Source organism: Sminthopsis crassicaudata, chromosome 1, assembly GCF_048593235.1.
Source record: "Sminthopsis crassicaudata isolate SCR6 chromosome 1, ASM4859323v1, whole genome shotgun sequence".
Classification (NCBI taxonomy): domain Eukaryota; kingdom Metazoa; phylum Chordata; class Mammalia; order Dasyuromorphia; family Dasyuridae; genus Sminthopsis; species Sminthopsis crassicaudata.
In genome coordinates, this window is record NC_133617.1 from 184555039 (window position 1) to 184576142 (window position 21104).

At 37.3% G+C, this 21104-nt stretch overlaps 1 long non-coding RNA gene across 1 annotated transcript; it reads right to left on the reverse strand.

Moving 5' to 3' along the window:
• Positions 1–590: 590 nt before the first annotated feature.
• On the reverse strand, positions 591–20093 carry LOC141553454 (uncharacterized). Its single transcript, XR_012485457.1, has 3 exons — positions 19919–20093; positions 19191–19435; positions 591–2035 (listed from the first exon to the last, which is right to left on the reverse strand). It is a non-coding gene; the product is annotated as an uncharacterized LOC141553454 (long non-coding RNA).
• Positions 20094–21104: the final 1011 nt, after the last annotated feature.

A 21104-nucleotide genomic window follows, 5' to 3' on the forward strand; every position in this document is an offset into this window, starting at 1 on the left:
GGAACCTCTGTCAGAGATTAGGTAGGGATTGAAAAGGAGATAAAATTTGAATCAATTTGAATTATTCCTTTTAACATCAACAACAATAATAATGAGTACTTATGTACTACCCACTATGTGCCAGGCATTGTGCTAAGCACTTTACAAAGATCTCATTTGATCCTTATAACAACTCTGGAGGTGGATACTATTATAATCTCCATTTTACAGGTGAGAAATGGGAAGGAAGAAGATTATTTGGAACTCAAAATTTTTTTAAATGTTAAAAATTATCTTTACTTGTAATTGGAAAATATTAATTATTATTTAAAATATTACTTCCAAAAAAAAAAGAAAGAAAAACGAGGCAAATTGAGATTAAATAATTTGTCCAAAATCACCCAGCTAGTCAATGTATTACAAGTAAGAGGCAATATTGGAACTCAGGTCTTCTTGACTTCAGGCATTGTGAAGTCCTTCCACCAAGCAAGTGAGCTGCCTTTCTTTCCTTCCTAGGGCAGTGGAAAAAATGCTACACTTAGAATGCTAAAGTCTCAATCATGGATCTGCCACTTTTAATCTGTATGTCTTTGAGCAAATAGTTTACTGTCTCTAGGTCTCACTTCCTTAATGGGTGAAATAAGTTGGATGTGATCACTTTTAAGGTCCTGTTCATTAGGATGCTGAGAATCTGTCATATTTTGGTAGGGGCACAGACCTGCAGGCTTTCCTTTATTCTGGAATAGGCAGAAATTGGCCAATAGGAGTTTTACTTAGATTTTACTGTTTAACATCACCACAAATAACTGAAAGTCAGTTCATATATCCTAAGCTTGGAAATTATATTCCAAAAAAAAATAAGAATTTTAATTAATCTTAAAATTGTGGTCCTGAAAAATCAATTTTTATTTCTCCCAACAGTGCTTGGTACCAGTCTGAAGAGTAGAATGAAAGAAATATACTTCCTCCTTCCAATTCCTAATCACCCACATAATTCTTAAACCCTGTAATCTCTCTTCCATCCCTAGTACATTGGTGAAACTGTTTTGTTTAAGGCTATTAATGGGCTTCTTATCATGGAAACCCACTAAATTGTTCTGATTCTGTCAACTGATCAAAGGTCATAGGTTTCTTTAATAAACTCTTAAAAAAAACTACAAACTACTTTTCTAGGTTGCAATGGGTAGAACATTAATGTCCCAGAATCTATGGAAGTTGGCTGGGCAAGAACATCAGAACATCATCACCACTGGGGGTTACCTTCCCTCTTGTCTGGACTGCTTGACTACTCACTGGATTTGAAAGAGCTGGAAGTCAACATCATTCCTTCTGATGAAACAGTGGTAAAAAAGTTCCTACCACTGGTCTTGCCCCTAGCTCCTAAGATCCTAATCCCTACTTCTTTAGCTCATAGTACTATAATAGTTAAGATGACAGGGACTACAATCTCATAAATGTTTTTTTTTATTCATTCATTCATTAGTTCATTCATTCTCTACTTTCTTATCACTTTCTTATTGATGGAGATTATTAGTAACATTAGTGTCTGAAATAGTTACTCTGAAATGCTTATGTGGACATTATACAGGGCAGACTTAGCAAACACACAGAAATATGAGTCTGGATTGACTCATTTTAATGTGCTTAGGAGATGTTCGAAAGATGCAATTTGATTTTGCCATATTACACAGCTTTTTCAAGAGCTGTGGTTTCGGATTACGGGATAAATGTCCCACACTTGATTACAACATCATGGATGTTGACATTCTGCCATCCTGGCCGAAACTCTAAAAAGAAAATAAAACAAAACACTTGCCATGCTAACCAATACCTGCGTCTTTTCTGGGAAACCCTGCAGAATATGTATTTGTTTTTTAACTTTGTTTTCTTTGCTTTGGTAGACAATCCTGGAACTTGAATCAGTGAGATTTTTCCGCTGGGTGAGTGGTTCCTCTCTCTGGGTAGGAGTTGAGGTCTCTTTTCCTACTTAGAAACAAATCAAATGGGTAGGGCACAGTTTGTACAAATCAGGTTGTGCAATTTTCATCTCATAAATCTGAAAATAAAAAGCATAAGTTCAGCTAAAACTATTTTGTATCATAGAAGACAAGAAAGCAGAAAGAAAGAAAAAGTTATCAATCAGGACTAGCCTTGAGTAAAATTGTGAAGTAGTCAAAATATTTTTAAAATCAATTACTCAACAGGAACTTATTAAGTGTATACTAATGCCAAACATTAAGTTAGTCCCTAAGCTATAAAGACAACAGTAAAAACTCTTCCTTCTCTGAAGGAGTTTACATTCTTTTGGGAAAAACAAAACATATTTAGATAGGTATTCATATAAAAATAAAGTAGATATATATTAACTACGAGTGGTCCACCAGCAGCTAAAAGAACCAAGAATCCTATGAATTTTCCAGAGCTATCGCTCCTCTCTTGTCCTCTGGACATGTTTTTCTTCGATTTTAGCTCCTCCTTTTCCATCAGGTATTTACCCAGTATATACATGATGTCCCTTTTACCCTGCTCTCAATCCCACCCAGAGGAAACTATCTACTTAGCTAATTTGTACTGAGCTATTACTCTGTTGGGATCTTGGGTTTCATTGGTATAAGGAAGAGCCATGAAAAATGTCCCTGGCCATAGAATTCAGGAGCTTCTATGAAATCTCTAGTTTTAGAGAGTTGACTGGTTTATTCAGAGCTTAAACGATTGGCCTAAGATAACATAGTCAATATTGAACATAGGTCCTCCTGACCTTCCTAGGTTGATTGTTTTTTAAATACAGGAGACTGTATTTGTGCTGAACTATTAATGACCTATTTTTTCCCCATTTAACCAAAAGTAAAAGAAATTTTTAAAAAGAGGGCACTGTTTAAACCAAAGAAATAAATTTCTAATGACAGAATTCAGACATTGAGATGCCAAAGAAGCAGAGTTATTTTGTGGTAGATTTCTCTCTCAAATGATATAACAAAAGAGATTGCTCCTTAAAATAAGGGCAATCTTGTTTTCATGTATTTGTATCTTTAGCACAGTGCCTGGTAAATGGCATTTAATAAATGCTTTACTTATCTATTATGATCCTGATCCTATTTGTGATAACTTACTGAAAAATAAGAAACATGAAAGCCATATTGATAATAATTGCCAATTATCATTCTGATCCTATTTGTGATATCTTATTGAAAAATAAGAAATATGAAGGTGATGCGGGTTGTGATCTCTTTAAGAAACTAATCCTTTCAGATTGATCTATTCCTTTCTAAATCCCAACCCCTACTAGCTGATGCATTACCAATTCAAGAATCTAGGACCTTTGATTCACAAATCCTGGTCAAAAGCACCCCTTTGAATTCCAATAGGAGTTATCTGGGCAATCCCAGCCCCCAAGGGATCTGAGCCAACTTGGACTGTCCCAGCCCCCATTCTAATGATCTGTTCAGGTTTCCCAACCCCCACCTAGCAAATTCTAGCCCTAGCTGAAACCCAGGGAGGAGCCAACTTGGGACTGCATCCATGTGCCCCTTTATCTAAATCTCTCATTATAAAAGAGCCAAGCTAGAGAACTTTCTTTGCAGAGGTTCCAAACATGCCAGCCTTACACTGGCATGCCAAGGGTCTCTGCCCACTGGAACACTGTTTCCAATGCCCTCTTATCTCTACCTTCACCTTTTACTAACTAAACTTTAACCTTACTTCCAAACCCCATAATGAACCTCTTTTATCAATCTAGGTTTTCAGGTCTGTAAATTCCTTTACAGGGGACTCTTGTGCCACTACTAGACCTCATTTAACTCCGTATCCTTGTGCCGAATCCAAAAGGGTTGCAGGGGAGCTCTATTTGACTCCCTGTACCCCAAACCTGCCACTAGACCTCAATTTCATTTGGGTACCCCAAATCTAGACCTCATCAAAGGCTATATTGATAATAAATCCCGAATATAATTCTGATCCTTCTTGTGATAGCTTATTGAATAAGAAACATGAAAGCCATATTGATAACAATTCTCACTTATGTTGTTTTTAATGTTTGCAAAGACCTTTCCTCACACAAATTCTGAGATAAGCAATGCTAATATTTATTATCTTCACTTTACAATAAAAAATTGAGGTATAAATTCATTCAAGTGACTTGGCCAAGTCATAAAATCAGTGTGAAAACTGGGATTTGAATCCAGATATCTGGCTCCAAATTCACTCTTTTTTTTTTTTTTCTATTAAACTCTGTGATTGAGTTTATTCATGAATGGAAAGATTGTGGGAAAAAACTAGACTCAGATCTATTGTAATCCATACTTTCTTTACCCAGGTAAGTCTAGGTAAACACCCAGTATAGTTTAGGAACCCCGAGGATAGGTGGGAAATCCGGGTTTAGCTACAAGTTTTTTTCTTCCCAAGGAGCCAATATTCTGAAAGTTTTTAAATTTGTAGGAATATTAGAAACTCCCTTTGCCCTAATTGAAAACTCAATGGAACTTTTCTTAGTTGTTCAGGAGTAGGAGAAAATAACCCAGAGAAAGTGATAGGATGCAGATTGTCTGTTTCTAGTCACACTTATCTCTCAGGGACTCCCACTGATGCTCATGTAATCTCTGGACCTGTCTGTTACAAGTGGCGGGAGGGGCAATTCTGGGGTTGGGAAGCAGAGTTGGGTAGAAATAGGGTTTAAGTTGAAGCAGGATATAATGGGTAACAGGACATGAGATCAAAGAAAAGGTCAGAAGCAGCAGGGCCCTGAGACTTGATTTTGAGACAGGATTCAAGATGAGCTACTAAAATCTAGGCTGGGTGAGCACACCCAATTTTCACACAGAGACAGCCTGGAGGTTTCTCTGAGGATGCCCAGTTTGTCTAAGGGAGCTTGTTGAGTGAATGGGAATATCCTCCTTTGATTGACTTCCCTCATCTTTAAGATTAGGGAGACTTCTATCATCTTTTTCCGCTATGCTCTTTTTCAGTATCTCTTATCTAGTATGCTCGGGATGGACATCATGAAATGAATTTGTGAGAGGGCAAGGATTTCCTTCCCCACTCTCTTTCTTTAACCCCAACTCTAAGAAAGGGGCCTCTGAGTGTTTGTTTCTGTTCCATTCTTGTTTTAGGTGCTAGTGAAGATCTTCAGGATGGAGAAGGTGGAACCATGACAATCTTGGAGCAGAATTGCAAGTAGGTTAGAAGATGTGATAAGAGTGCCTGAGGTTCAAGCCCAAGGGGGGTTCAGATTTGGAATGGGATTATATGCAATTCCCTTTATTTTCTCAGAGACTGCACCTAAACTGGAGGCTGGAAAAAGGGATTGTGTGTTTACCCTTTGGAATTATACTTTTGGAAACAAACCTTTCGTAAAAACTCCATTGTTATAGTAGGAGAAGGGAAGAGGCAATGTCAGAATACTCAGATACAAAAAATTACTCCCTCATATTCCATAAATCAGAGATTAATTTGATCTCTAATTTAGCAATTTTTATTTAACAGTGTATTTTGTATACTACACTGCACTAGGTGCTGGCTGAGATACATAATTGAGGTAAAATATACTTCCTGACCTCATGGAATTTATAATCCAAATGAGGGTAGGGTAGGATAGGATATCCAGAAAGAACAGTAGCACAACAAAGCTACATAACAGAGGCAAAATGGCAGCAAATGGGAGATTGGGTTGGAAGACCCAAGTTTAAATTCAGCTTCCGTCTAGTGTGTGATTCTCAGTTCTTCCATGGGATTACTTTGGACAAAGGTAGGAAAATTATGGGACAGCTAGGTGGCACAGCAGATAGAATGCTGGGTCTGGAGTGGAAGAGAACCTGAGTTCAAGTTTTATCTCAGACACTTATACTTGTGGGACCCTTAGCAAATTACTTAACTCCTGGTTGTGTCAGTATTGTCATCCATAAAAGGAGTTGGCGAAGGAAATGGCAAAAAAAAAAAAAAAAAATGCTAAAAAAAAACCCAAATGAGGTCTTGAAAAGTGGGACATAACTAAATAATAATAGCGATTTAACAAGGAGAAGCTTACAAAAAAGCTTTCTTCATAACAACCCTTTGAGAGGTAAGTATTATTAGTCCTATTTTCCAACTTAAAACTAAAATAAACGGTGGAAGATGGGGGTGGGATAAGAAGTATCTGGTTGGTGTCCTTCATTCTTGAAGATCAAAATGACATCAAGTTAGTGTGTCTGACTGTGGCTGATCAGACCAATACAAGTTTAGAAAGAACGCTCTGCCGGAGGTCAGTCACAAATAATTCATATGGACATCTGGGATGTGGAGAAGAGTAGCGATTCAGAAAAAGAGAAAGTTGTGGGCTTTCCTATTCAGAAAAGGAAAAAAAAAAAACACAACAAGTGTTTTGGCCACACTTCAACTGATAGTTCCATGAGTTGTTAAGGCCAAAAAAAAAAAAAAAAAAAAAAAAAAAAAAAAAAAAAAAATCTTAATCATCTGGCGGCCGTCCCTCTGGCAATGAACCTTTCTGAATCTAGCTAAACTTAGGCCCTGTCCCTCGGCTGCTACTCAAAGTCTTTCCACTTTGGTAGAGCTTGTGTTCATCTTCTGTTAATTTTCATGAGCTCAGGATCACTTCCATACTATGACGAAGAGTTAGAGTAGGGTTATAATAGAGGAGGAAAAAAATAGAAGAAAAGAAAGAAAGGTATAGCAGGTCAACTGATAATTATAATTTTAGAATCTTCTTATCAGTATTAAGGAAATGCATTTTCTAGCATCAGCTAAGAGATCAACTACATTAAGAAAAAGGGAATTTAAATTGGAAGGGCAGTAGATTCAAGAAGGGGGAAAAAGTAGTTTTGAAGCATGGGGCATTTCCTGAAAGGACAACCAAAAGGTGGAATGAATTATAGAAATGGAGGCAAATGGGTACCAGTATAATATATGCTCCTTGAGGCTAGGGAATCCTTTGTTTTTTATCTTTATACCTCTAGTACGTGACACATAATGCTTGCTCAGTAAATACTATTGAAATGCTTCTGAAAGTACATTTCAATTTAATACTTTAAAAAAAAAAACCATGACATTGAATACTATCTTTATTGAAGATTACAACTCCTCTATACACTAATTAGTAGCTTTATGAGTCACTAATCCAAATACACTCATCATCTGGCAGCCATTCCTTTGGTGATGAGCCTTTTCTGAACTTTTAAGGTTGGTTACTGATATAATAGTCAATCATTGGACCAATATTCAAAGTCAATTCCATCTTGATCAGAACTTGAGCTTCATTCATGTAATCTTTGAGATCCAGGGTTGTCTCCATAATAGAAATGAATGTATTAGAGAATTTTATCAATTTTGCCATTTTATCTTGGACTATCTAGTTTCCAAATGCTATTGAAAAATCATTTTCAAAATGTACCACATTTACAAAAAAAATTATTTGTAGCAACAAAGAACTGGAACCAAATCAGTGCTCATGTATTGGCGTGTGACTGAATAGCATATGAATACAAGTACAAGAATCTGCATTATTTAAAAAAAAACTGTAAATATGAAGAATTCAGAGAAACATGGGATGGCTGGTATAAAAGGATATAAGAGCAAAGTAAGGACAACCAAAAGAATAAGTGATAAAACAAACATCAATATTATAAAGAAAACAATATTCAAAGACATCAGAACTTTGTTCAATATAATAGCTAAGTATGAGTTCAGTGAACTCTTGATGAAACATCTTTCTCAGTGAAGAGGTGATAGATTCTGGGTACTGAATGAGATTATATCTCACATAACAGTCAACTATAATCAACGCATTGATTTATTTTGTTAAGCTATACTTAGTGGTTGTTGTGAGAGAGGGTTCTTAGGGGTGGGAAGTGGATGGAGTCAAGGAAAATACCTGCAAATATGAAAAAACTCAAATACAATACTTAATTTTTAAAAATCATCTCTGATGTAGTTTTTGCCTTTTACTATATAGGTTGTTGGTACCTGCTACAAGCATTTAGTAGTGTCTGGCATATAGCAGGTGCTTAATAAAGTTTTACTGACTGACTATAAATCAGTCACTGTGTGCTCTTCCAAAATATTAAGTACAGGTATTACTGGCTTAATAAGAGTGTTGCCCAGGGTTGTTGGAGAGAGTGGACTAAGGATTATGAGTCTGTAGGCTCACAAATGCCCCTGCCTTCTGGTCATGTTGTGCTTTGCCAGCTGAGTGGTTGAGGTAGGTGGGTAGTTAAGCAACACTATAGACCAGTGATGACATCTTAGGGAACCTACATTTAACACAACCACAAAGGACTAATGCAGAAGCTATATTTAAGCTGATGAAATGAGATTAATTACTGTTTCATGAGACAGACAAAAGAAAAGGACAAGCTGGTTTAGAAAATGGAAATCTTATTTCTTTTTCAAGATGAACTCAAAGATCACTTCCTCCATTGAAACTATCCTTCCTTAATTCTCTTAGGTGTAAATCTTTCCTACTTCTGAATTTTTGTACAATGTCTCTTTGTGTGTTTCCTTTGCACTAATCATATTACATTTTGTATTGAAATTATTTGTGTATGTGTATGCCTTCATTAATTTGTGAGTACTTTTGTACATAGGATTGTAGATTTAGAACTAGAAGAACTTAATATAATTTCACTTTACAACCCAAAGAAATTGATTGGGTTTACGAACACACAGATAAAAAATGGCAAAATTGGATTTTGAACTCAGAGCTTCTCTTCCTAAATCCAGTATTCTCTCCATTACATGTGTTCCCTAAACTTCTCCCTAAAACAAAGACTCATATTTTTTTAACAGCAGTATTTTCCAAGAATATTGTGTCTGATTTATGCAATGCCACAGTGTCCAAAGATTTGAAGTTGTGATAATGGAAAAGATATATGTTTGGGTTAAGTTTGGTTCCCGAGTATTATAAATGAAGAATTATGTAGGACAAGCAGGACAGAAATCATCCATGAGATGTACAACCAGAATAAAAAGTTAAGCCTAATTGATTTGGATAAGTTATCAGAAATGAATCAAGTATCTTTTTAGGCATCCATTTAGATTTCTTTGCAAGGTTCCATATTCCCATTAGGTCTTGTTTGTAAATTGTGAATTTCTTATGCAATCTGATAAATTCCTTGGGCCTCAGAATACATTTCCTTCAGTAAATGTTTAGCAGCCTTGTCATTTAAAAGAGATAGGAGAGGGATAGAAGAAAACAGAAAACTGGGAGGGGAGGCCCTGCCTGGGGAAAGTGCTAAATGTGGTTATCAGAAGATCAAAGGAACTAAGAAAAACTACTTTGATCCCAAGTTACTTGTCAGAGTTGCAATTAGATCTTTGAAAATAAACACCTTTCCCTTTGCCCACACTCCTTTCCTTTTGGACACCTGGAAGTGAGGAACCCAAGGCAAAGGGTGTGTCCTAGAATGTAGCTCCTTATTTTTAGGGAACCTCTGGATGGTAATAGGAAATGAGAATTCAGAGCATTTCCTAGGAATCACTAGAGCTAAACTGCCTCTTAGCTAGAGAGAAAAAAAATCTTTCCAGTCCCTCAATGGCCTCAGGTTACAATCTGTACAAATCAAGGGGAAAAAGTTCCTTGAAGTTCTAGCACTCTATGATTTCTATGAAGTTTTCTTTATTGTTTAGAGAAGATTAAAAAAAAAAAAAACCTTTATACCTGTTGATTTCTTTTTGGATATACTTGTGAACTCTGTGTTAACCAAACAAAATTAAGAAGTAGGTATGTGCACATACCTACTTCTTGGTTTTATTTTTATGTATATATAAATATTTTATGTACTATATACATAAAAATATAAGAATCAAATTTATATAGTTGGAATATGTCTTATTTTATTATACATAAATATACCTATATGTATATATGTATTATATGTACTATATATAAGTATAAGAATCATATTTAGTTAGAATCTGTGGTTTAACAAATATAGGGAACTCCCAGTGTGTAAACTCTTTTTACCAGTGTAGACAATTTGCAAATAGTTTTTAAGTTTAGAGAGTCACCTAGGATATTATAAGGTGAAGAGATTTACCCAAGTTTACAATTAATATATGTCTGAGATAAGACTCAGATCCAGGTTTTCTGAACTCTAAAGCTGATTTTTTATCCATTAACAACCTGCCTTTTATGGGTTAATAATAAATTTAATGCAGTAGGCATTTTTTGTTACAAATGAGCAAAGTATGCCTGGGTATCCACTGCTTTAACGATTTTCAAAGGATTTTGCCTATCTTCTCCCCCTCCACCTGAATGGTTAAAAGGAACAATTGCTGCATTTGGAGTAAGAGAATAGTTCAAATCCCTATTGGATCTCTCTCACAGAGTCTCAGTTTCCTCATCTGTAAAACGAGGGGGTCGGACTTTAAATTTTCCTTCCAGTTCTAAATCTATGATAACTATGAAACATAATAGGAAATGTACTTAACAGATGACTAGATTCACACTGGGCTTTCCCAGATTTTCCAAACAATAGAAGAAACAGGAATTCTATAACACAAATACATTCTTTTGTTGGCTGCTACTTGATTTCCCATTGTTTCCATCCTTTGAATTAAACATCCAGGCATTCAATACCACATCCAGGCACAGCCATTTGATTTTTTTCTTCTCTTTATTCTCAAAAGCTACCTATCAGTCTAATTAAGATCCTTTTGGTGATAATTCTCTAAGCAGCTTCAGTCTCATTCTTAGGATTTTGTACACATCTTGTGCTAGTCAAAAGGAACAAGAATAATGGGTATATTTTTGCTGATGAGCCAGACACTTCATCCCTATCAGTCTTGTGTAAGATACAGAATGTCTTGTTGTTTTAATGTTTGCTAGTTACCCTCACAGGCGAGATTTGATAAGTGCATTTCCTAATCCCGAGCTATTGAAATATTGATGCTTATCCTTACTTGGCCTCCTGGGAGTTGAGCCAGGCTAGCTGTATCTCCCCAGCCGAGCGTTTAGGCTAACTGTCTCGCTGCTAGCTTCAACTGTGCAACACCAGGATGAGATTAGCTTTGTTTGGGGGAAAATGTGAATCCTATTTAAATAGTTGTCTAGCCTCATTTCTCTTCGACAGAGTTGATTCATGGGCAGAATTCCCTGACATTTTTGACCAATGTTATAATGTGTTTACAATAATGGTCTCTTCACTGTGTTAATATCATCTGCTTTCAGGTACCAAGGCTCTCTGAGGTCTCACCAGAAAAAAAAAAATGAGAACTAAGTGATTGTTTTCGCTACTGAACACTGTTGAATCTTAGTGACTATTAAATAGATTCATCCAGTGCCTTGGAAAGATTAAAAATTTGTCCCATTTGGAAAACATCTCTGGATGCTAAGTAGCGTTTTCGTGGCTTGTGACCTGTGAATCTATGTTGAAATGTTATTTGAGACATACTGTCAGGATCTGATATGGGGTATCATAGAAGACAAATCTCAAATCTCTGAGTGTTAAGGGAGGAGGCAGTGGGAGAGGGATAGGCTTGTAGCAGTGTGCCCTGCTTAGCCATGTTTCTTCACCAACAGAAACATAATGAGCATATTTTAAAAGGATTCAAAAATGACTTAATAATTATGATAGTGAGCAAAGGGAATAAGAGGCATACTATTCCAGGGTGGAGATGCATGGAGTGATTAACTGGGAAAAGGGGTACAAGACCATGAATAGAGCAAGCAATTGGAAACATAACCTCAAATCAACAATTTATTTTTTTTGCAAAATCAGTCTCCATGGATGTAGAACCATCTATGTTTTTGTTTTTTTCTTTCTTTTTTCTTTTTTTTTTTTAGGGAAAGGCTGCTTCTGGGGGAGCAAGGCTTGTTTGGATGCGTGAGGGATGAACTGCATCAGCCAGTTAAATCATAGATTTCTATTTTAAATATTATACTTGTTGATTAGATGCTAAGGCTAATAATTTCTGCCCTAGAGAATGGCTGTAAGTGCTGTCAGTACCCTCTAAATTCCATTACCCTAGAGAAGAGCTCTGATTGTTCCACCCTAGTTACAATTCTACTCATCAAGAAGAATTAAGCTTTATTATGCAATTGTTATGCAGAGCATAGAGACAAGTGCAACAAAAAATTAATCAAAAAAAGGTTATAATCCTCTCTTGTAGAGGAATGATTATAAGGTAAACTCAGTAGGGACACAGGGAAAAGGATAAGAAAAAATTGTATGTTTTATTTATTATTAAAGTGCTTTAATCTTTGATTCATTAAAGAAATCATTAAGTACCTACTATGTGTAGTATGCTGTAACTGACTGGGGATTTTCAAAGAAGGTGGCTTGAGTTTAAACAGAAGGAGGTCACTGAGAAAAAGTATAGCAGTCCTAGTTCTCTGCAATGTACATATTTAAGAACAGTTACTGAGTTAAATTGAAACAACTGAAAAATTGGTGATCAATATTATTCTTGAATTAGTTAAGGAGAGCAGAATTCTAAAGGGATCTCTGGGCTTTGTTTTAGGTTTCTATTCCATAGCACTTATGCTGAAGACCAAAACAATAATTTTTATATATCATATATCATATATAGTTTTATATATCATAGACATCATAACATGATGGAAAAAGTACTGGTCTTGGAGTCATAAAGACGTCAGTTCAAATTCGTTGTTTGAGTATTTTATGAGCTTGTGCAAATCACTTATGTGGCTTAGGCAAATATCTAAGACTACAAATTTAAGAGAAGTGGTTTATCTATATGATGGAGAGAATCTTTTCAAAAGAAATTTCCTGAATGGATGAAATCACAGGTCTGGACCAAAAACACAGCAAGAAGAAGCACAAACCAAAAAAACAATGGGCTCTGTCACTGCCCTTGGGTCCTCTGACTTATTTCTCTCCTTTCTTTAAGTTGATCATTCCATTTAACAATGCATCTCCACCCTTAAATAGTGTGTCTGTTATTCCTTTTGCTCACTACCATAATTATTTAGTCATCTTTTTATAGCATTTTAAGGTTTGTGAAGCACTTATCTTACCACAACTCTTTTTATTGGGAGGTACAGGTGTTGTTATCCTCATTCTGCAGATGAGGAAGTGAGATTGAGAGACTATCCCAAGATCCATCACACAGTGATTAGCATCTGAGGCAGAATTGCAGCCTAGATCTTCGGATTTCCAATATCAGTGCTCTATCCGCTGGAGCACCACTTCCTTCCTTGAGAATGCTGGCCTGCAAGCATTGGTTCCTCAGTCCTGTCCTGTTCTTTCCTAGCTCTTCATACCCACACACATCCTCCTAGTGTACTCCCTCAATATCTCTCCCAACTCTCTTAAAGATTTCATATTCAATCAAGTATGGCCCTTGGTGCAATGTGGAAGTTTGTTGAATGGATCAATCAATAATTCCAAAGTTAGAGCACTTCAAAAATATTAAAAGCAATGATCTTTCTCTGCTTCTACTCCTGTGCCAAGGAAAAAAGTACTTTTTTTTTCCCTCAGGGTCCAGGGTCACACAGCTAAGAAGTGTTGAGTATCTGAGACCAGATTTGAACTCAGATCTTCCTGAGAAAGAAGTACTTCTAATGGAGTCTGGAGATTATACTGACTGACTCCAGAATCAGTTTTTATTCTGTAACTTCACATGAGTGCACACACAACAAAACTTTTGTTGATCAGTGACTAATTTTACATTAACACTTCCCACAGAAACTGTTCAAATCTCTCTTCTTTTTTCAATCTCCCAAACCTGTCTCTAGCCTCTCTTTTGATAGGCAACCTTGACTTGTTTGAAGTATGAGGTCCTGGTGTGAGGATTTGTGTCTTCATCTCCTCCTCTCTACATTTCAAGATAATTCACCCTACTCTCATCCTTCCCTCCCAGTCCCACAGGATGAGGTAATTTACCTTCTTTTGCAAGCTAATTCCTTTAATTTGTTTCCCCAAGACCATCTTTTCCGTCTTCTCCTGGATCTTGCTCTCATTTTTTCATCTGAAATCTTTCCCTTTACACCGACTTCCTCTGCCTTCAAGCATACTCAGAGATATTTTATTCTAAATCTTTCCTTGTCCCTGCCTCTCTATTAAGCTATGAAGAAATATCTTTCTATTTTTCTCTACTCCCTAAGTTCCCAGGAAAAGTAGTTTCTAGTTCCTGCCTCTACTTTCTTATCACTGCCTTACTTGCCAACCCTTTAGAATCGTACTTCTGTCTCCACTATGCTTGAAAAGCAATCCTCTCCAAAGTCACCCATGGCCTCTTAATTGCCAAACCATCATCTTTTATCAATCGTCATCTTCAACCTTTCAAAACTCTGTTGATTTTCTTGCTAACTCCTCCTTTGGCTTCTATGATACACCCTCTCCTGGATCTCCAGCTTCTTGTCTGAATCTCTTTCACTCGTTTATTTATTTACTTTCACCCTCATCCTTAGCAGTGGTGTCCCTGACCTTTATTTCTTTCCTCTGTACTCTGTTTTGGTTCCATTGACATCTCTACATGTGAAAATTCTCTTCCCTTTAAGTGCTATTTTCTTCTTCATGGAGCCTTCCTTCCTGGTTCTCCCTTATCTCTCAGATCAGAATAATCAACTTTTTTTTTTTTTCAGTAAATTTTCTTCCTTTCATATTCTATTTTATATAACTCTTCTTGGTGTCTTTTTTTTTTAATATGTCCAGTATTCCCACTATTTTTCCCACTGTCTTTTTCCATCTTTATATCCCCAGGGCTTAGTACTTGTTGTTATTCAGTTGTCTTAGTCATATCTGATTCTTACTGAACCCCTCTGGGATTTTCTTGGCAAAGATGCAGGAATAGTCAGCTACTTCCTTTTCCAGCTTATTTTACAGATGAGGAATTGAGGAAAACAGGGTTAAATAACTTGCTCAGGCTCATACATCTAGTAAATGTCTGAGACTGAGTTTGAACTCAAGAAGATGAATCTTCCTAACTCCAGGTTTGATGTTCTATACACGGTGCCATCTAGCTTAGCCTGCAAATAGTATGTATTTAATGAATGTTTATCAAACTGAATAAATCTCTTACAGTAGATAATTTAGGTTGCAAATTTAGGGTTCTTTTATTGGGACGAAGAGCAACAGTTTGCTTCATTAGGTCTTCACAAATGCTCAACTTCTTTAGCCACTGACTTTTCAAACTTTTCACCCCCTTATCCTGTTTCAAGTAATGGTTCTGTACTAATAGCAGAAGTGGTAGACATTGCTAGGCAGCTTATCTTGTAGGATAATTTCTGATGATTCTGAGCTGGTCAAAAATCTATTTTATTCTAAAATATATCAAGCTAAATATCTCAATAAATTCTCAAACCTTCCCTGGTGAGCAGATACAGAGTTTCTCCTTATGTGTCTTCAGGCAGCATTAACAAAATATCTTTTAAATAAACAATTTACCGTGATGACAATAATCATGATAAAAAAATGAAGAGACATCTCCTAATATGTGAAGAGATTATTTTCAAGGAACAACAAGAAAGCTAGTGTAGCTAGATTGTGGAGTATGTGAAGGGGAGGAAAGTGTAGGAAGGCTAGAAAGAGAAGAATGGGCCAGATGGAGAAGGGTTTTAAAAGCTTTTATACTTGATCCTAAAGGAATATCCAGAACTTCACAGCAATAGTAATACTAAGTGGAGTAAGTGGAGTGCATGCTTGTGTGTGTGTGTGTGTGTGTGTGTGTGTGTGTGTGTGTGTGTGTGTGTGTGTGTGTGTGAGAGAGAAAGACAGAGAGAGAGAGAGAGAGAGACAGAGACAGAGAGAGAGACAGAGAGACAGAGACAGAGAGAGAGAGACAAAGAGAGACAGAGAGAGAGAGAGAGAGACAGAGAGAGAGACAGAGAGACAGAGATAGACAGACAAAGAGAGAGAGAGAGAGAGAGAGAGACAGAGAGAGACAGAGAGAGACAGAGAGAGAGAGACAGAGAGAGACAGAGAGAGACAGAGAGAGAGAGAGACAGAGAGACAGAGACAGACAGACAGACAGAGAAAGAGAGAGAGAGAGAGAGAGAGAAAGAGAAAGAGAGAGAGAGAGAAAGAGAGAGAGATAGAGACACAGAGAGAGAGACACAGAGAGTGACAGATAAAGATAGAGACAGAAATAGAGACACACAGAGGGACAGAAAGACAGGGACAAAGGAACAGAGATAGACATACAGACAAACACATACCCAAAGAGAAACATGGTCAAATCTGGCCTTTAGGAAAATCACTTTAGCTGCCATGTGAAGGCCAGTCTGGAGTGGGGAAAGCTGTAAGACAGGAAGACACACTAGCAGGCTCCTGTAGTAATTGAGGCATAAGGTAATGAAAGCATGTGTCAGGGTAGTGGGTACATCAGCGGAGACAAGGAGGCTGACTCAAGAGATGATGAAAAAGCAAAATCATCAAGCCTTGACCATAGTTTGGCTATGGAAGGGTAAGAGCTAATGAAGCATCCAGGATGACTCTGAATTTGTGAGCCCGAATGACTGGCAGAATGATGGTACCTTCAACAGTAATAGGAAACTTCAGAAAATGGAAATTGGGAAAAGATGTGTTCTGTTGGGATCTGTTGAATTTAAGATATCTATGTGATGTATGAGATCTCCAATAAGTAGTTGATGATGTAAGACTGAAGGCAGAGGGATAGGGAAACATGTCATCTGCCAGGAGATTATAAATGAATCTATGGGATATGATGAGATCCTCATGCCAGATAGCATAGAGGGAGAAAAAAGATCCCAGGATAGATCATGGGGGAACACTCATGGTCAGTGATCATGACATGGGGGACTTCTAGCAAAGGAGAACGAGGGTGAGCAGTCAGATAGTTGGAGAAGCAGGAGAGACAGGATCACGAAAGAGAGGAGAGTATCCAGGAGAAGAGAGTGATAAATATTGTCAAAGGCTCTAAGAGATGAAGAAGAATGAAGATCAGGAAGAGGCCATTAGATTTGGCAATCGAGATCTTTGGTAACTTTCAAGAGAGCAATTTCAGTTGAATGATGAGATTGGAAGTCAGACTCCTAAGGGTTTAGAAGAGAGAGAGAAACACTGCTTGTAGATGGTTTTCTCAAGGTTTTTATTCATGCAATAGAAGAAAGATATAGGACAATTGCTAGCAGGAATGGTAGGAGGATATTTTAAGATGGAGGAAACACGGAAATTTGTAGCCAACAAAGGAGCAGCCAGTAGATAAGGAGCAAGAAATTGGGAATGACAGAAGGGACAAGACAGTATGGAGTTAGATAAAGGGCACAAGTAAAAGAATTGCCTTGGCAAGGAAAAGGGCCGATTTTCTGGGTGAGACAGGCATAAAGGAGGAAATACTGGAGGAGATGTCTGAATGAGATGAGAGAAGAAAGCAGGGGAAAAGAAGGAACTCTTGCCAAACAGCCTCAAAAGTTTTGGTGAAGTGTGAGACAAGGATCTCAGTTAAGAGGATAGAGGGAGGAAGGAAATATGGAATAATTTGGAATAATCATTGGGATTAGTGGGATATGACTAGATTAAGGAAGTGTTAAAGATTCCAGATGAGATCATGTAACATAAATCTGTAATTTTATTTTTTTCTCCAGCTTTGTTCAGCCAAATGGGAATAGGAACAAAGACAGGTGATGGTGGGAGAGATTCTATGATGGGGCTTGGCAGGGAATGATTGGCCACAGGATAAGGGAGGAAGGGACTTAATTGCAAAAGTCAAGAGTTGAACTGGGTCATCAAGGGGAAAAGGTGAAAAGTATGGCCATCGAGGAGTGATAACCTGGGAAAGAATCAAGGTAGAGAGGTCTTCAAGCAAAGTTTGTATGACCCTTTGTCAGATGTGCAGTAGAGAAGGCAGTTTAGTGCCTCAGTGGACAGAGTGCTGGACCTGGAATCAGAAAGAATTCAAATCCAGCCTCAGATACTAGTTGTGTGACTTTAAGCCATTTAACCACTATCTGCCTTAGTTTTCTCATCTGTAAAATGGGGGTAATAATAGAACCTATTTCCCCACATTGTTGTAAAAATAAAGTGAGTTTATATTTGTAATATGATTTACAAATCTCACAATGCTACATAATGCTAACAAGAAAAGATTCTCATTCTGAAAACAGTTGGACCAGATGAACCTCTTAGGTCCTGTCCATTTGTGAGATTCTGTAATGCTACAGCATCACAATTTGCTTATACAACTAAGATTATACCACCCTTAAAAGGAAGACATCTTATTTAAAAAACACACCAATAGGGACAACTGGAATAGTGGAAATGACACTGGAGAGGGGGGAGGCAGGGTTATAATCTACCTGGGTCTTTTGAAGGCATTGCTATATTTGGGGTTATTTGAACCACAGATGGAAGTCTCTCCTTCTACTTCCTATTTCCTATGCAAGGCCAGAGTGAAATCTGAGGAGTTATGGAGTCTGCTATTTCTCAGGCGTTTCCCCAATACCAGTATACCTCTTGACTCTTAAGATTACCCCCTGGGGCAGAACTAGTATAAAGTCAGGAGAGAAATCTCAGGAGGGTGCTGGAACCAGTGCTAACTGGTGTGGGAGAGCCCCTTTCAAACTTTTCAGATGTGAGCATTTACACCTCAGAAATTGGCAGCTACTTGATTTATTGTTTTGTTGATTGTCTATACTTAGGAAAGTGCTAACAAAGCAGATTAAAATTAAATGTGTGTACCTACATCTCCTTCTCAGATTAGTTGTTAAACATTTACCAGCATACTCCTGTATTATCCTATAAACATTGCTTGGACTCAGCAGGAGTGCAGTAGAAGGCTTGGAGAATGAATCATCACCAGACTAGAGGCCTGGAAACTGAAAGTTAATAATAATAATAATTAATAACAATAATGATAATAATAATGATGATAGGTGCAGCTCTGTGACAAAGTGGATAAAAGCCAGACTTGGAATCAGGAAGATTCATCTTTGTGATGTAAAATCTGATCTCACTAGCTTTGTGATCCCAGGCATGTCACTGAATCCTGTCTGCCTCAGTTTCCTCATCTATAAATGATCTGGAGAAGGAAATGGTATTCCAGTATCTCTTCCAAGAAAATTCCAAGTGGGGTCACAGAGAGTCGGACACAACTAAAAAATTATTGAACAATTGATTGAAATAATAACTGACATGTATATAGCATTTTAAGGTTTGCAAAGTGCTTTATATCCATGATCTTATTTGACCTTCACAGTGCCCCTGAAAATCATCCTTCCCTCCAGCAATCCTGTATCCCCTGTCACCATGTGACCTGACTGCCAGTTAACATCAAAGCATCCATTCGATACAAGAAAAGCTTACCTTAGTCACTTGGTTCTGATGGATGATTTGGTCAACCAGTTTCTTAGAACAAGGGAGAAGGAACGAATTCCTCCATCTACAGTAAATTACCCATTTTTATGTGACAAGTGATTATTTCTGGGCACCCCCACCCCAACTGGAAGAAGATTTTTCCTCTCAAAACTTCAGTTGTTTCATCTGTTCGATGAGGAGCAGAGAATTAGCTGATCTCCAAGATCTTAGGCAGCTTCTGGAGAACATTTATTCTATGAAGGTCAAATGAGAGAAAGAATAAGAGAAATAATGAGGGAAATCAGAAGAAATAACACTGAATAGGCAGCAAAAATTATCATTTAGTTACTTTCATCCTCATTTTCCAGATGGAAAAATTGAATCATAGAGGGGTAAAGTGATTTATCCAGCTAGAAATGAAAATACTGGGACATGTTACTGGTCAATATTCCATTAGGCAAATTTACCCCATAGGATGAAAACATTTCCAAACTAAAGTGTGTAACTGAGTGCTCTCCATCACATTATACATTAATGATAACCACCCTCTACTCAGCAATATGCCCTCTGCATGTGACTGACATATTCTGAGGGCTTCTACATTTGCCTTTCTTCTCATATGTGGAGCAGTTAGGTAGCACAGTGGATAGAGCACTAGCTCTGGAGTCAAGAAGACTCATCTTCCTGAATTCAAATCTGGTCTCAGACATTTACTAGTTGTGTGAATAATCACTTACCCCTATTAATCTCAGTTTTCATCTGTAAAATGACTTAGAAAAGGCAAGCCACTCCAATATCTTTGCCAAGAAAACCCCAAATTGGGGTCATGAAGAGTCAGACAGAATGAAAACAACCGAACAACAACACATGTATGTAAAACTAGAGTGTGAGGTGAGAGCCAGGGAAATAGGGTTCCTAGATAAACACCATCAGGGAACAAAAATAGAAATAGAGCTAAGGAGCAAGAGGCAAACTATTAAGGGGCAGCAGCAGTCTGGAATGACAGTGGTTTCAAAAGGAAAGGCAGGATTCCTTACAGAGAATTATGGGAAAAGAAAATTGTTGATGCATGAAGAGGCAAAACAATGTAGAAAAACATCAACATTTCTTGCACAATCAACCACTAAAAATGTGTCATCAAGCACGAGACCAGTTTTACCTGGCAATAACACAACTGAATAGGTCGTTTAATTAAGAAGGGAGGCATTATTCCTGAGCTCAATATGGCCATTACAGATAATTGTATAAAACAAACAAACAAAAACCACCTCCCCCCAAAAAAACTTACAGAAAACAGACCTCAGACAAGCCCAAAGTGCAAAGACATTTTATTCTTTTCTTCAAATGAAAATTCTCTGGGCACAGAGCCAGAAAATAACCTCCAACTGGACTTTTTTGAATGCCCTAAAGTTAAGCAGCTGTAACTTTAAAAAAAATATTCTCCTATCCTGGTCAACCTTTTGAAAAAAGGATCTGGGTTTTATTGGGAAATCTGCATTTCATCATAAAGATGGAACACTCTATCCTTGACTGTTAGTTTTTGAAGAAGTGTTCTTTTAGAAAAGTAGGGTTTCTTCTTTTCTTTTGGTGTTGTATTAAGTATATAATAAAGACTATGATGGTAGCAGCTTAATTTCAGCCAGAACAGAATGATTCGGGAAGCAGAAAAAAATGTGACTTCAGCTCTCGGGACCTTGAAGGCCTTCTAATGAAAACTAATTCCCATTTCATAATCAGAAGTCTGTCTGGAGAAAATAAATGAAGAGAAAAGAAGCAGTCTTAGAACTAGTGATTGATATAATTAAAGTATTGGTTAAAGAAAGGCTCAGTGACCCTAGGGTATAAAGGCTGCAGGAAAATTTAGTCAATTAAGTCAATTAAACTACGGGCCATGGTTTGTTTCTTCTTCCCCACCCTCTGCCC